This window comes from Rhinolophus sinicus, chromosome 3, assembly GCF_057876585.1.
Source record: "Rhinolophus sinicus isolate RSI-liver-muscle chromosome 3, RSI-T2T, whole genome shotgun sequence".
NCBI lineage: Eukaryota > Metazoa > Chordata > Mammalia > Chiroptera > Rhinolophidae > Rhinolophus > Rhinolophus sinicus.
The window spans coordinates 33,004,058-33,020,021 of record NC_142503.1 but is presented as its reverse complement, the minus strand read 5'-3'; the positions used below and the strand labels follow the sequence as shown (position 1 = coordinate 33,020,021).

The 15,964-nt window shown below is 40.2% G+C and overlaps 1 long non-coding RNA gene across 1 annotated transcript in view; it reads left to right on the top strand.

Moving 5' to 3' along the window:
• Window positions 1–15,964, top strand: part of LOC148758475 (uncharacterized) — a 104,961-nt gene that overhangs the window by 70,770 nt on the left and 18,227 nt on the right. The gene's annotated exons all lie outside the window — the stretch shown is intronic.

The following is a 15,964-nucleotide window of genomic DNA, read 5'->3' as shown; positions in this document are numbered from 1 at the left end:
AACCCCAATAATTTAGTATGTAGTCTTAAATCTCTTAACTTAAACATATCACCTACATTTCAAAGCAAAACAAAAGGATATTTTATGAATAAAGGAAAGTAAAACACAGGGAGATGGAAAACAAAGGAGAGGCAAAGGGGAAGAGAGAAGATTATAACAGTTTATTCTGATCACTTGATTGAATATTTTGATATGCTAGTATGTTTCGCTATGTCTGTTAAGTTGTCTTGTTTTGGCTTTTTCGTCTTTTTTTGTGTGTGTGGTAAATAGTACTGGACAGGACTTAAGCAAAATTGTGGTCATTGAAATTTGTTCTAAAAGCTTTTTCATAACCTTCTCCTTCATTATTTTTTTTCCAAGTAATTAGAATAATAACATTAACAGCAATAAAAATAGCCGCCCGTTTTGAAGCCTCACTCTGTGCTAGGCCTGCGCCTAGGAGCGCTGTACGCATAACCGCCCTGCGTCCTCCTGACTGCCCTGCACAGCAGATGTCTTGATTGTCCTCATTCTACCCCTGAGGACATTGGGAGGTTTAAGGGAGATAAACCTCTCTGCCCAAGGTCACACAGCATGGATGTGGCAGATTTGAACCCAGGCAGTCTCTCCACATCCTCTTCCTGGGTGCTTTGTCCTCAATGCATCCTCCAGGGGCCCACACCCCCCATCAAGTGCTGCTCTGGCTGTGAAGCCTCAGGGCTCCTACTCCTTATCTGGATGGGCTTTCCTAATCTCACATCCTTCAAACCTTGTTTATCTTGTGACTTTAGAGGCTAGCTCTGAGGAATAAATCCTTGCTAATGGATTAAGAGCTGATAATGAGTTAATTTGTTGTCATTCCAAGGAAATTCATATATATGTAACAGAGGCTCCCTGAAGGGTGTGTTTGCCCAAAGGAGTGACTATAATATTGAGAAGTTCAGACAGTCGCAGGTCTTTGGGGAGGGGCACCAGGTTGGTCCAGGCTGACTTTTCAGTGCCCTTCACATCACACTTAAAAAGCAGATGCCTTTTTTTGGCATTTGCCTTGGGAAGATGTGACGAGGGGCAAAGTGTTGCATGTTTCTTCATTATTTATAAGTAATTCTAGTCGGGCTCATTCATATGTATGTACTCACTTCCCCTTTTGGCTATGAGAGTACCAGGGAAGTTTTGGCTTGTATCCTTTGGGGTCTCTAGGGAAAGAGGGCAGTTTGACACTGGAAAAGAGACTGCATTGCTCTTTTTGATTGACATTTGTGCTGACACAGCAAACAAACAAGCTTCTCTGTGTGTGTGTGTGTGTGTGTGCTCAATCAATTCAAAATTCTTCCTTTACTGACATTATTTATTATGTATGTGATGGAGAAAAACAGGAGTGAGAGGAGAGAGTGATAGAAGAGAGGGGGGAAGAGATAGAGATAGAAAGATGGAACAAGAGAGATGGAACAAGAGAGATGGAGAGAGAGAGAGAGAGAGAGAGAGAGAGAGAGAGAGAGAAGGACACTCCTGGGTTTAATTTGGAACTGAGTTTACATCTGTGCCTTTATAGGAGATATATTGGAAATAAAAAGTTCAATCTTGAATTAACTGTTTCAACTTTAACTGGATATGTAGTCCAGTCATCACGAGGGAAGGTCAGAATAAAATCACTAATGGTGGAAAGAGCAATGGTCTTTGGGCCAGAAGGCCTGTGTTTGTGGACCTACCTGCTGTATCCGAGCTGTGAATACTTGGGTAACTTAACTCACCTCTCTGATTCTCATCTAAGGAAGTATGGACATGCTGTAATGCTATGATTCAATGATACAAACCTTTGCCACTTGTAAACCTTTGCTCCAAGGGTCTCAGCAGCTGTCTTAGTTTGAGTTTCCAAGAAGCCGGCCCTGAGACAAAGATTCCTGTGCCGGTGATTTTTAAAGGAAGTGTCACAGGGAAGATGAGTAAATGAATGGGAAACAGGATAGGAGGAATGTGAGGCCAAGCAAAGATCCATCTCAGGCAAAGTCCTGCAGAATGTCCATCAGCCTTACCTGCAAGGGAGCTCTGGAGTGTTAGTGCCTCGGCGTTGTCATGACAGGAGACAGTTGAGTTGGGTTTCCCTGTCACTTGGTAAGGGCCACCTTATCTCCCCTGTTCCCTTCCCAGTTCCCTGAACTTCTGGTTTCTTCCAGACACTAATGCAAAGGGACTCTAAATAGCCTGAAAAGAGTGGGTGCTGGCTGTTGGAAGTGAAAGCATATCTAAAGGGGAATGGTGCACAAAGATGGTGGGAAGAGGTCTGGGTGGTGCATCATACTGCTCCATTCTGCCCTACATTGTGAAAACGGCCAAATTTGTCACATGGTTAAGTTACTGTCAACATGCAGTTTACATGGGGAGAAAAATAGTAATTAAGACTTAGAAAGCAGGGGGTGGCTGGTTAGCTTAGTTAGTTAGAACGTGGTGCTCTTGGCACCAAGGTTGCCGGTTCGATCCCCGCATCGGCCACTGTGAGCTGCGCCCCCTTAAGGAAAATAAATAAATAAATAAATAATAAGAAAATGCTTATTTAAAAAACAAACAAACAAACAAAAAGACTTAGAAAGCAGCCACTCTCTTTCCAGGACTTACAGGTGAGGCAAATGCCATTGTCAAACCAAACCAATTCTAATCCTCAAATTTGATTGCTAGTCAAGTTTCAGGAGGTATGGGAAATGCATGAATAATAATCTGTTACAGTGTAGAACGCTGATTCCCTCTTAGGTTAGTATAACATTTTCCGTATAAAGCAGAAACAGACTTAGGGCAAAAGTTGTCTGCTCTTTCTATGTGGTGTCCAGAATCTTATAAGTGAGAACATTCTAAAAAGTAATCACATGTAGGGTAAAAACAAACTAATAAAGTAACTGGGGGAATCTATGCCTATGCAAATACTCTTAAAAGCAAAGATATTTATGTTCAGTTTTTATGCAATGGTTTTAGTGTCTCCTCAGACATACTTATTTTTTTAATGAGTTACTCATTTTCTTTCAAAACACCTACATACTTAAAATGTTTTCCTTATGAATCAATTTTTTATTTGACAGAAGTAAAGATACTTGTGCCCATAAAAAATGCCATGTGTTTTTGAAGTGTTAGAAAAAACAGCTCTTTGGCACTAAACAAAGCTGAAGCAGGAACGTAGGAGAGCAGCTGCAGAATGACAGAAAAAAATGTAAGCTAATGAGACATGTGAGAGAATGTATAATTTAATGTGGGGCTTGAAGCAAATGGCGGGAGGAGGAACATAAATGAGAAACAGTTAAAAATAGTGACTAAAATGACTTTAAGTCCAATAAAACATAAAATGAATCAATTAGTGCTTAAATGTTGGTGGAGCCATGATGCTGTAAAAGAATCTGGAAAAGGCTGACAGATTTTTAGTCTATGAATTTAAATTCATAGGACCAACAATTTCTCTCCCTAGAGAGATATATCTGCTGTTTTTTTCTTATACTAGGTGACAAAATGACTTCCTTCTTTTCCACTTTCTGAGATATGAATCAATCTGTTCTAAAAGCCTCAGTTTTCAGTTTTCTGAAAACATTCCATAAGATGTAGGTAAAATGTGTTCAAGTTTTAGAAAATTCTTGTAACTCCCACTAAACTGTGGCTATGTCTGCATATGGATATTAGCGGTGCTTCTCCTTTGCTGACCAGAGCGGGCTCATCCTGTCAGGTTGCTGGGATTCCGGGGGATGATGGCCAGTAGTAGCATGTGGCCCTCTTGCGATGGGTCTGTTTACCTCTTCTTGGTTTTTAATTATTGTCCATGAGCCCTGTGTGTTAGATCCTATAACAGTAACATCCGGAGTCTTTGCAATGAGTGCTTATTTCATGGGAAGTTTGGGAAAGTTTTTACGACCCTGGAAGCTTATAAGAATATCTATCTGTCTTCCTCGAATAGATTACGTGAAGCTTATGTTCATGAAGGAGAGGCCTGAACAACGTCTAGAAACTATTCTTGTTTCTAGGAAAATAGTATGTTCTCCATAATAAGCACTCAGTCAGTGCTGACTGAATACATGAAGGGATAAAAGAGCTTGAAAATGAGGTTCATCGGTTATGCCAACAAAATGACATTTCCAAAATGATCTTAGACATTTGGGACAATAAGAAATCTTTTATTTTAAACTGAAGTTCAGTCTAACAAATGTCTTTCTTACTCTTAGTTTTTTTACATTTTCAAAATTCTGACCATCGATTTATCTCATAATAGATGTGTGCTTCTAATGGGTTAATTTTCCAGTTTTTCCCCAGTATTCCTCCAAATTGATGGTATGTGGAACAATCAACTTCACACTGAGGAAGCATGGTTGATAACCTGTTTCTGTGGAAGAGCATTGAAACTTTTGCCATATTATCTCATTCACTGCAAGAATATATTTTGTGGAGAAATCTGCACCACAATTTTGTGACTGGCATTGGTCTTCAACTCCTACCGATTTATATTAAGGCAGTGTTTCCAAAATGTGGTCTGTGAACCCACTGCCTCAGAATCACCTTGAATGCTTGTTAAAACTCAGATTCTTGGACTCTAAAACAAACTGATGAAATAGAATTCTAGCGCTTGGGCTCTGAAATCGCAGTTTTCCAAGCTCCCAAGGTAAGTTTTGTGAAGAGTTGAGTACTGCTGGTTTAAAGGGTGGAGTTTACTCCAGGCAAAACTGCAGTAGGCTTTGTCTTCAGTGATGTTGGCTACTCCTGCACGTTCTTCCCCTGCCTACGGCACCTCTGGTGTTAGTTCAGTTCCCCCAAATGTATTTTAAAATGAATTTACACTAATGCACTAAGTCAATGACTCGATTTACTATTCATCCTGGCCTGTGTATTTTAAAAATAGGACTGCTGAGGATGGTAAGGTGAGCCTACAAGTAACCAGCTTTTGAACGTGGACTTTTATCCCCTTTAACAAAGGATTTATTTGAGGGGGAGCAGACACCTTCCCGCAATGCAATCTACAACATCATTCACCTACTCTCCAGGTGGCCTTTCTTGAGTCACTTAGTGTAAGGTCTCTGGCAGCAGGAGTCTGAATGGGGATGAGGCAAAACTAACAGCAGTCTTGTTTCCCAGTGTCCCTTTAAAAGTTTTTAATTAGGGAAAATTCCTCCCCTGCCCTCGATGAAAATTTGTAGTTCCGTGACATTTTTGGTCCTTTAAAGTTAAAAAATGCATTCTCAATGGAATCACTTACATTGTTTAGTTTCATGTAACAATCAAAACTTTGAACTTGATTTAAAACTAAATCTTCCCTTTTCCCCAGCTAGGCTTTGCTTTGGGCTGTCTGCTCACCATGGCCTTTCTCCTCTTTCCCCACATTTGGTATTTCTCCTCCTCTCCTAGTGTGATAACTAGTATTTCTTATCCTGCCAGGACTTAACTATGGGCTAAATCCTGGAGGAGTAAGAGGGATAGGAATGTTCTTACTTGATTGGTACAATCTTAGGAAGGTTTGACATCCAGAACTACAGAAACTACCACTGAGCGCATTGATTGCATGTCTGGTGTTATGAGTGGCACGTTTTCCTGAAGTTGGCCTATCCCTTTTTCTTACTTTTCCTACGTCCTTTTCCCCCTGCCTCCATATTTTCTTTTTCTGTCTTGTTACTTTGTTGGATCACTCCACACAGATTGCTTACCCAAAATACTTTAAATGACTTCAGTTAAAATCAAATCACCCTTCCTTTTGTGTCAACACGCATGTCTCTTTTTCCTCAACAAATCCTGGAATGCAGGCAGATTACAGGACAGCTGCAACCGTTCCTTTGCCTTGGACTAGCTAGCTGGTATTTCAGCTATCTATTGCTGTGTAACAAACAAGTCACACAGTGGGTTAAAATAACAAGGTCTTATTATTTCTAATAGTTCTTTGAGTTGACTGAGTAGTTTCTCTGCCTGTTTTGCCTGGACTTACTCATGAGCTGCATTCAGCTGGAGGCTCAGTTAGGCTGAAAGACACAAGATGGCCTCATTCATACATCTGACAGTTGATGCTGGCCATTGCCTGGGATACCTCTTTTTCTACCTTCTGCGTGGCATTCTCAGTACAGTGGCCGAAGAAACAATAGTAGAAGTTGCAAGGCCTCTTAAGGCTTTGGTGTTTAAGTCCCATAATGTCACTGTTTTCACACTTTAGTGGTCAAAGCAAGTCCAAAGGCAAAGTTCAGATTCGAGAGATATGGAAATAGATTCTATGTCTTGATGGAGGAAATGATGAAATCACAATGCAAAAGAACTTAAGTATCATTATGAAAGGAATTTGTGGTCCTATTTTGTAATCTACCGCACAATGTTTTAGAGTTTTCTGGATACATGTCAAATACCAGTAAGACATGCCTTACGTGAGGCTTAAGCCCTTCCTGACAATCCCATTCCCTTTGCCAGTGATTTGTTTAGAGTGCCATGTGACCCAGTTCTGGCTAATTACATGTAAGATGAAGTCTGCTTGTGATTTCCAAGAGTTCTAAAAAAAGCCTCTTCCCTCTTCCCCTCTTTTCTTAGTTTAGATGATATCTGGAGCTCAGGCAGTTATCTCATGACTATGAGGTGACAAGCTTAAGCCAATTCACTGAAAAGGTTGGATTGGAAGAAGGTCCTGGCTGAGCCACTGAGTTAACCTGGAAATTCTAGGATTCTTATTATGTGAAAGAGATAAATATCTATTATTTTGTTATAGATAGTTAAATATTTTACTTGCTGCCGAAAGCATCCTAATTGATATAATGGCTATTAAGTGTATGTAGGGAAGGAGTTAGTACCCAATTTTTTCAGATGGAACTAAAACAAATAAAATAAGATCGAAAAAGTTAAATAAATTGACTAAGCTAGGCCCTTGATTGTAGATAGGTGCCTAGACTCTGAGCTCTAACTTCCAGGATACATCTTTAATCAGCATATATTTATTGAGCACCTACTAAATGCAAATTGCTAGAACGTACCTTCCCCATCTTTGACCCTGAATAACTGAGGAGGCAGCCTGTTGTGGGGAGAACAACGTGGCAAAGTAAAAAGAACACAGTCATTGGATCCACAGACAGGCCCTTTTCTGCCACTTAATCACCATATGATTTGGGTCAAGTCTCTTTCCTCCTCTGAGCCAAACTTCCACAGCTATCAAGTACAGTTGTGCTGACCTAGCAAGGTTTTGACAAGGATTATATGCAACATTAAGTAAGATAAAGTCTGTGAATCACGTCTCAAGATTGTGTCCAAACTAGGCTTTTTAAGAAGTCAGCAAAGTGATTGGGTTGGGGTTGGTTTCCCAAAGGTCGATGAAGGAGGACAGAATTCCTCTGAAAGCAATTTGTAGTCTTTGGAGCAAGAAGACAAGCCCAACCGAGTTCATCTGGGAAATCTTTATCCCAAGAGCACGCCCAGGGACCCAAGGAGTCCCAGTTGGTGGTAAGAATTGTAGATGTGGATGAAGCTCCCGGAAAATGGCTGCAAACAACCTCAGGGTGTCCCTAGCCTGCCTCTTTTGCTACTGAGTTCTGGATGTGTGGATATATCTACTGCGTGTAAAAAGCTGGCAAGGCAGATGTGGACTTTTTAAATGTGTACAGGATGCTTTGAACTGAGAAACTCAGCAAGCTTTCTCTTGGAACTGATTCAAATGTCAGAAAATCCTTCTTCCTCCTCCTCCCCATTGTTAGGGTGGGAAGAAGCTACACATCTTTTTGGAAGCGTCTTTACTGGGAAGTAGAGTATATTCTGGGAATCAAGGAGGTTGAAATAGGCTTCATCCCCAGGTAGGACAGAGTTGGCCTTTGGATGGGAGGGCACTGTGTCAGTCTGCAAAGAACTGACCCAGGGGATTGGGGTGGAGCCTTGGGTGGCAACCATTAGTGGGAATCTGTAAGCTTGGCCTCCCTAAAGACATATTTTGAGAAACAGATACACAAGCAGGAGGTTTATTAGCGGTGTTCTCAGGAACACATCTGTAAAAGAGTGAAGAAAGCAGGACTGGTAAGTAGGAAATAAACTACAGAACAATGGCAACAAAGGCTTCAGCCAATCCACGCAGTGCTCTGGGGCTGGGAGTGCCCTTGAGAAAAGGGAGCCTTTCTTTGATAAGCATTGGATGCAGGCTGTCCTAGGAGGGGTTATAACCTTGGGTGAGGCAGCTTCCTTTGGCCTAGTGCAATTCCCAGAGAGGGACAATAGCTCTGAGCCATTGGCATCTGACACTCCCTTCAGCTAGAAGAATGAATGCATTAGTCTTGACGGGGAGGTCTGGGTGGTACAGCGGAGCATTCACTGTAAAATCCAACTCTGTCTCCTGCTAACCAATGTGACCCAATACAAGGGCTTCATAAGTACTCTCAGCCCAGTCAGCCTTAAGCCGTACAAATCTTGGATGGCTGTTGATTAAAAAAAAAAGATGCTCACAATGTTTTTGTGTGTTAGTTCCTGTGTACTCGGCCTGCCTGTCAGTACTAGTGTCTCCTACTATTTTAGGAAGTGATTCTGCCCTCGCCCTGGTTTTAAGGCGCCCTCCTAACCCCCGGCCAGCCTCCCACCAAAGAGAAAAGTCAGAACTCGACAGTAAGCATGCTATAACCATGATTTGTTCCCATACACAGAGTTCTCATTTAGGGGCAAATGTCCATAGATATCAGTCAGTCAAATATGGGGATATTCCACCTTATCCTACCTGTAATCAGGCAGAAATTTGTCACTACTTGGGAGACCCCACTCCTTACAAGAAAGTAAAGAACCTCCACCCTTTATGTGATCTCGAGGGACATTTACAAAATGGCCAAAATTCTATTACATTATCTTAAAAAAGTGTGTATTGGAAGCCTCAAGTCAAATTCTTTCCCTCTTTTCCAACTGTCAAAATAATAAGTGCAACATATAATACAGTTGGTCTGTTAGATTGGTATTAATGTTATTTTGATGTTAGGACCTGAGATAAACTTAACGAATGACTGCTATGTATCCTATATCAAATACTTTTTGTGTATTTTTTCTTTTAATCCAGGTACCAGCTCTGTCACACTCTATTATACCCCCATTTTATATGATGCGATTGAAATATAGAGGTGAGGTGATTGGTTCCAGCTCACGCAGCCAGTACGTGGCAGAATTGTTGGAGCCCAGGTCTTTGAATGTCAGAGCTTGAGAACTTCCCTTCTACAGGATACTGACGCTATCCCCAAGAGGCTAATGAGCAGGGCATGAAAAAATATCCTGAGATCTAGAAAGTCGAATGCTATTATACTTAAGGAAATTAAAAGATAAGGAAATAAACTTAAGGTTTTTTTTTTTTGTTGTTTTTTTGTTTTTAAGTGTGTAGGATTGGCATTTAAAGCTCATTTATCCATCAGGCACTTTGCTTTTCCAACATAGTTAGATATCTTGGGTGATTGTTTCATGCAGACACTCCATCTGAGGCAGATTAGACAGAGTTCGAACAGTAAACCTTTAAATCAAGAAAGTTTACTCCAAATGTTCTCAACATCGCCCAAAGCCAGAAAAGTTCACAGCTCTACATTAAAATGTTAGAAAAAGATCACATTGCAGCAGCTGCTTATGTGGATTACCTAGTCTAGCCATTCTGCTAAGACTTAAAAAAACCTGTCTGAGTTGTAGGAAGGAAAAAAAAAAGCAAGCCTCTAAAATATCAAGTTAGTGCTTGTTGGTAGAGCTGTGATTTCCCATTTGTTGCCCCAGAAGATTCAGGTGTATCTGAAATAAAGTCAAGATGTTTTTCCAGACCCCAGGGCAGTGCAAGGTTTCCTTTCTATGCTTCCCCCCCCACTGTGTCCTATTCTGTTTCCAGAACCATCGCTTCCCTTGATTTTTTAAAAAATCCTTGAATGTTTCACAGTTGATACAGAGCACAATAGGAAATCTCAGTCCCTTCTTACAGCCATTTTATACAACTTCCTTTAATATTTTACAAAAATATAAGTTCACGTGGTACCCTGCTTTCTACCGATGTCTTCTGTGAAAAAGCCAGTGATGCTATTACTGTGTGTGCCCACTGCTGACCCTTTTGAGATTTAATGTTCCTTAACATCGACTAAGTTTTTATTTTCAAACCATCAAAATGTGGTCTATAAAGTATGGTATGAGCTCCATTTTATAGAACAGGAAACTGAAGTGCAGTCTTGGGAAAGCTCTTATAATGAGAGTAGGACTGCGGAGGGGCCTTCAGTTAGAACATTAATATCTCTTCCTGAGCTCCTTAAATTTCCGTTTCTCTTCATAGTGCTACTTTCAACAGCATTGATTTTTTTCTTTTCCTTGTTACTGTGGCTATGGTTGGGGGTTAATCACAATAAGAAAAATGATGAAAGTAGATCCTACAATAGAATATTTCTTTGTGAGGTGCTGTTAAAGACCTGATTTCTGACATCATAAATTCAGTTTCAGTATAATCATCTAGACTCAGAGGTGGAAATGATATTTTCGGGGTTCAGAGATTTGCTGAGAGGGGAGAGTGTTAGAGAGCAAGAGTTCTGGCCCCCTGCTTCAACCTTTTTACTGTGGGGAACAAAGTAAAACTTAAATTGTCAATCTAGTTTGAGGATGTTTATGAAAAGTTATGAAATATTACCTGTAAAGCATCTGTGAACCTGAAACAGAGAGATCATATTTCTCATCTTGTTGCTTGTAATTTCAGAGTGTTTAGGCTTCTGTTGTGAAATGTTTTCTCGATATGAAATCCCAGGGTTCCTCATGCATGGAGAGGAGTGGCATAAAAATATACACAACTGATGTCACTTCAAGAAACGCCAATGAAATTCATGGTGTTCTTCCTGGAAGGTAAACAGACTAAAAAGAATAAATATGGTAGATCTCTTGGTTTACCCTTTACAAAGTTTATTGGTTAAGATTTTGTTTGGCCACTTGTAACCTCCACTTAAATACAGTGGCTAACCAAACGTGGGCTGAGTTTTAAGACTTAGCAGGGGGTATGGAGGTAATCATTCCAGTGTCAGCGTTCAAGGATGTCATCAAGGAACCAGGATTTTATTTTGGTTTTGTTTTTTTGTTCTGCCATTCTTAATATACCGTGTTTCCTCAAAAATAAGACCTAGCTGGACCATCAGCTCTAATGCGTCTTTTGGAGCAAAAATTAGTATAAGACCTGGTCTTATTTTAATATAAGACCTGGTATAATATAATATAATATAATATAATATAATATAATATAATATATAATAAAATAGTATTAATATAATATAGTACTGGTCTTATATAAATTTTTGCTCCAAAAGACTCATTAGAGCTGATGGCCCGGCTAGGTCTTATTTTCAGGAAACACGGTATGGCTTTCATTCTCATGGGTTCCACTTCTATTTTGTGATTTTGATTTGATGGGTGTGAAAAACTATGGCCTGCAGGACAAATCTGGCCTATTTTTGTAAATAAAGGTTTTATTATAACACAGCCACACCCATTCCCTTATCTATTGTCTGTACCTATGGCTGCTTTTGTGAGTAGTTGTAATAGAAACCCTATGTTCCACAAAGCCCAAAGTATTTACTATCTGGGCCTCTATAGAAAAAGTTCAGGGAAATCTTGGAATTTAAGATTTTGACTGAATCAACTCAAATAATTCTCATGTCAATTTTCAGGGTTCCACTCTTTCCCAAATAGGACCTTGACCTTGGTAGAACAGTCTTGCTGAGGTGAGGCTGGGTTTGATTCTTAGACTTTTCTGCCCTTTGGCTGCAAGAGGTGAGAATCTCTTTATATGCCAAAATGCCCTCTCTTTTGGGTTTCACCTATATTGGTGATTAATCACCCTCAGTCTTCCATTATCTTTCTCCAGTGCATCAATGGCCTGCCTCATGCCCCAGCAATCCAATTTCAAAGTCCTTATAATATTTTTTTTTTCATGCACCTCTCAAATGTCTGCGATATTGTATATGACAGTGCATTTCCTTCTCCCAATATCCTGACCCAGTCCATACGCAGGGCTGGTTTCATGGGTTTGCAGCCTACGGAGCTGCATAAGCTCCTGTGCTTACAGGGGTCCCAGGCTTGATTTAATGCTATGCCATCACCACCTTCAAAGCCTTAATAATTTTATCTTTGCACTGTGCTTTGTAATTGAAGTCCGGTGGGACAATGGAGCATGTGTATAAACAGTAAGACAGCCGCAATATGTATGCCCATCATTCTTTGCCATTCCAGTAGCACAAAGCCTTTACCATGTTTGGTGAATACAGAATTCTCCCAGGGTGTGTGGGAGCTCAGGAAGATGCAAAGCAAGTAGAAGACAAGCATTTTAAGTGTGCAGCTGAGTAAGGGGTGGAGACTGGAATGATAGAAGGAAAGAGAAAGGCAGGACACAGTTTCATTTCTTTCCAGTTCTTCCTTCCTCATCAGTAAGCCAAAGATAGTGTTGGTAGAATGTGCGTGTATCAAGAAGTGAAATGAAAACAGTTGAGTTGCTTATGTGCAGTATTTTTGTTGTTTTGCTAAAAACAAAATATGTATGCATGTGTGTAAGCTAGTAAATATGAATTGTGTCATTTTAGTGATTCTGTATATGAGTTAAATCTTATATTTGCATTTAAAACCGATATTGCACACTATAAAGATGAATGGTAAGACTCATGCTAATAATTTAAAATTTTGATCGACAGTAGTAGACAGCAAATAAAAACCCCATGAAAAGTCAGGTACTGCAGAAGAAAGGAAAAAGCTTTATATATTTTTTTGAACAAGGGGCCCCACATTTTAATTTTGCATTGGCTCCTGCATATGGCTTCCTTACCCACTGCGAAGTTTTTCATAACTGCATTGCATGCTAACAGCAATCAGTACACCTCCCACTAGTCTTCAGCTGGTTAGGGATCCAGCTTCAAAAATCTCATTTTGGAGTCTGGTTCCCAGGACAGCATCTGGGAGTGGTCTTAGATTTGGTTTTCAAGGGGAAGATATCTGAGGTGGAGATGTGCTTATGGGTATACGCTTGTATGATCTCAAGAATGTCTGTGAGGTTGAGGGAAGCAGGACATCGGAGGGAAAAGGTACATTGTAATGCAATTGCTCCAGAAGCTGCCAATGGTACTGGGAGTTCTAGATCTGAGATGGCACTTCAGAGTTATTCCAATTGAGGCAAGGGGCCTGGGCTCTTCTACCTTCACAGTGATCAGCCACTGGACGCAGGCTGCACCCTGGAAGGGGGTTATTCTCCTTCAGCTGAGGACACTTCCTGGAGAAGCGCTTGGTTGGCAACCCTGGCAGCTAACACTCGCAGCTGCTGGGGAGTAAGCGCCTCAGTCCTGCCGAGTTCTGGGCAGCAAAGCACATGTGGTGTCCCCTGAACAAGGCTCATGCAATAACCCAAAACAAGAAGGCATCGACAGATTCCAAAAGAAGCAAAAGCTTTCAATCTTCTCATTTTTAGAAATTCAGACAGTGTAGAGCAGAAAAGAAAAATGCTGCTGTCAGATGCACCATACACTTGAATGGGTTAACTATGATTATTAAAATAGAGTCAGGCAATGTCAGTTTTAGTACAAGAATACTGTACTAAATAAAAAAGTACTGTGGTACTTAAAAATAATTCCCACCCTCCCTACTTTTTGTTCCAGTGATTTAGGCTCAAAGCCTCGTCAATCCAGAATTTTAGCTCCTGGAGAAATGTGGAAGCCAGCATACTCTTACTTTCTTAAAAATTTTTTTTTCAGTAACAGTTTACATACAATATTATATTAGTTTCAGGTACAATATTAGTACAGAGTAGTGGTTAGACATTTATATGATTTACAAAGTGATCTCCCCCGATAACTCTAGTACCAACCTGGCACTATACATAACTAGTACGATATTATTGACTATATTCCCTTTGCTGTACTTTACATCCCTGTGACTATTTTTATAACACATCTGACTGCATATACTCTTTCTCAAAAGTGTTACCCTTGTCACTCTGATACAACAGGAAACAAGTTAAACGCATCAACTGCATAAGACAAGCGTTAGGGCTCACAATCCAAATGTTACAAAACTGTCTGCAGCATATAATGCAGGCTTAGAATTAAAATGCTTCCCTTATGATTGATGAGATTACATATGGGATGGGCTGAGATGGCATGCGAATGTGTTTGTGTGCATGTGTGTGGGTATGTTGGTTGGGGGTAGATTGTAGGGGACACACCTTACAAGTTTGAACTGCGTAAGCCCAAAGAAATCATACTTGGCCTAGGTCCCACGGTACAAGTTTGTACTGCACCATGAAAGACGATGCTTGGTCCTGTGTGTGACACCTGGTGTAGAGGCTGAAAGGAAGGCATGCCTTGTCAGGGATTTTCCCAAATGCTTTCTGATTTCTCCACCATTGTCAGAAACTCCTTTTAGACATACAAATCATGTATACCTGCATTGCCAGGGCACCATTCGTTTTGGGAAGAGCCTGCTAATTGTTCTTTCTCATTGGTGTAATCCTGGTTAAGGGAAATATTGGCAAGAAATCAACTTTTTTCCTCCACACAATCAAGAACTCTGTATTTCTTGGTTCAAAGGAAAAAAATCAGATTGTTTGGACATTGGACAAAGTAACCAAGGTTATAGCAAGAGCCAGGCTCTCTCTCTCTGTTGGCCTTACTATCCTGCCTAGGGTGGTAGGGTCAGAAGAGGTCAAACTCTCAGCAAAATGGAGGAAATCTCAAAGCCACTGCCCCAAATAGGAGACATAGGCAGAACTTCTCAGGCCCCTTTGATTTTGCTTCTCCTGCTCCAGCTATGGGCAGGGGGTTGGGGGTGATGGAGAATGATATTTAATCAATTTTGATAAAGGAAGACAGTACCACTCATTTTGGACCTTGAGGGTGGTTGGTTCAATATAGTTAGGTAGAGCATGAATTTCCACTAAATCAACTTGAAATAGAGGAAAACTGTTTCACGTAAGGAGAGATGCTGGTACATTATTGCTGCAGAGCAGATTGTCCATCAGGGTGTTCACAGGAAGACAGCGCCACGGACTGTCTCCCTGGAGCTCATGTGCATCTTCATTGCCACAGAAACAAAATTCTGACTGAAGAGATAGAAAATTCTAGTAAAAGTGGGACAGATCTCATGAATGCCTTCTTGACAAGGCGTTTGTCCACTGTCCTTTTCCCTCATTGTGTACTGTCCCCCCCCCACCTAGTTTTTCTAGCACCTAGGAAACAAAAATGTCATAGCATTCAAGATATCTTCTCTTTTCACAAAACAATAATCACATTGTAAACCCCCATGAATGAGTGTCTTGCTGGTCTTTTATTAATGCCGCTGGTATTTGTCTAGCCTTAGAGAAGCTTTTGGCGCAATGTCCTACTCATATTTTTGGGCTCTAGCTCGCTAGAGTTGTCAGGACAAGTAAAACATTTTCCCTTCAGCATTCATTACAAGAAAAAAAAATCCCATTGTATTTCTTAAAAGTGACTTGTGACTCATCTCCTTTTTTGGGCTAGAGTTATAGTTTAAGATTTGGTCAATGGTGTATTTTTTGGTTGTGAAAATTCATGCAAATGTTTAGAGGCTGAGAGATGCTGAAATTGGTATGCTTTATTCATTCATTTGCCCCACCCACAGGATGCTGAGGAACTGTATAGAAATGTTTTCAGGAACAAATCTTGTGAGTTCTTAGTATAACTCCCTAATTTAAGACTGACTCGGGATTCCAGGTGAAATTCATATTGAGTGAAAGGAGCAAATTGCCACATTAGTTCTGACTTATTTTGACTAAGATTTTTTTCAAAAATAAAAATAGTTATATTGTTTCTTTAAATTAGTAGGTAAATGTTTAGGTGCTTACATTTTTAAAATTTATTATCTTTACAAGCAGGAAAAAACCAGTCGTGCATGCTATCACAAATATTTCAGAAAAGTCAGTGACATATAAGGAAGAAAACATAAATATTCATAATCTCAGCATCCAGGGACAATTAGCATTAAGATAGTGGTTTATAGCTTTATAGTCAATTTTTCTATTTATGTAGACACAGATACATTT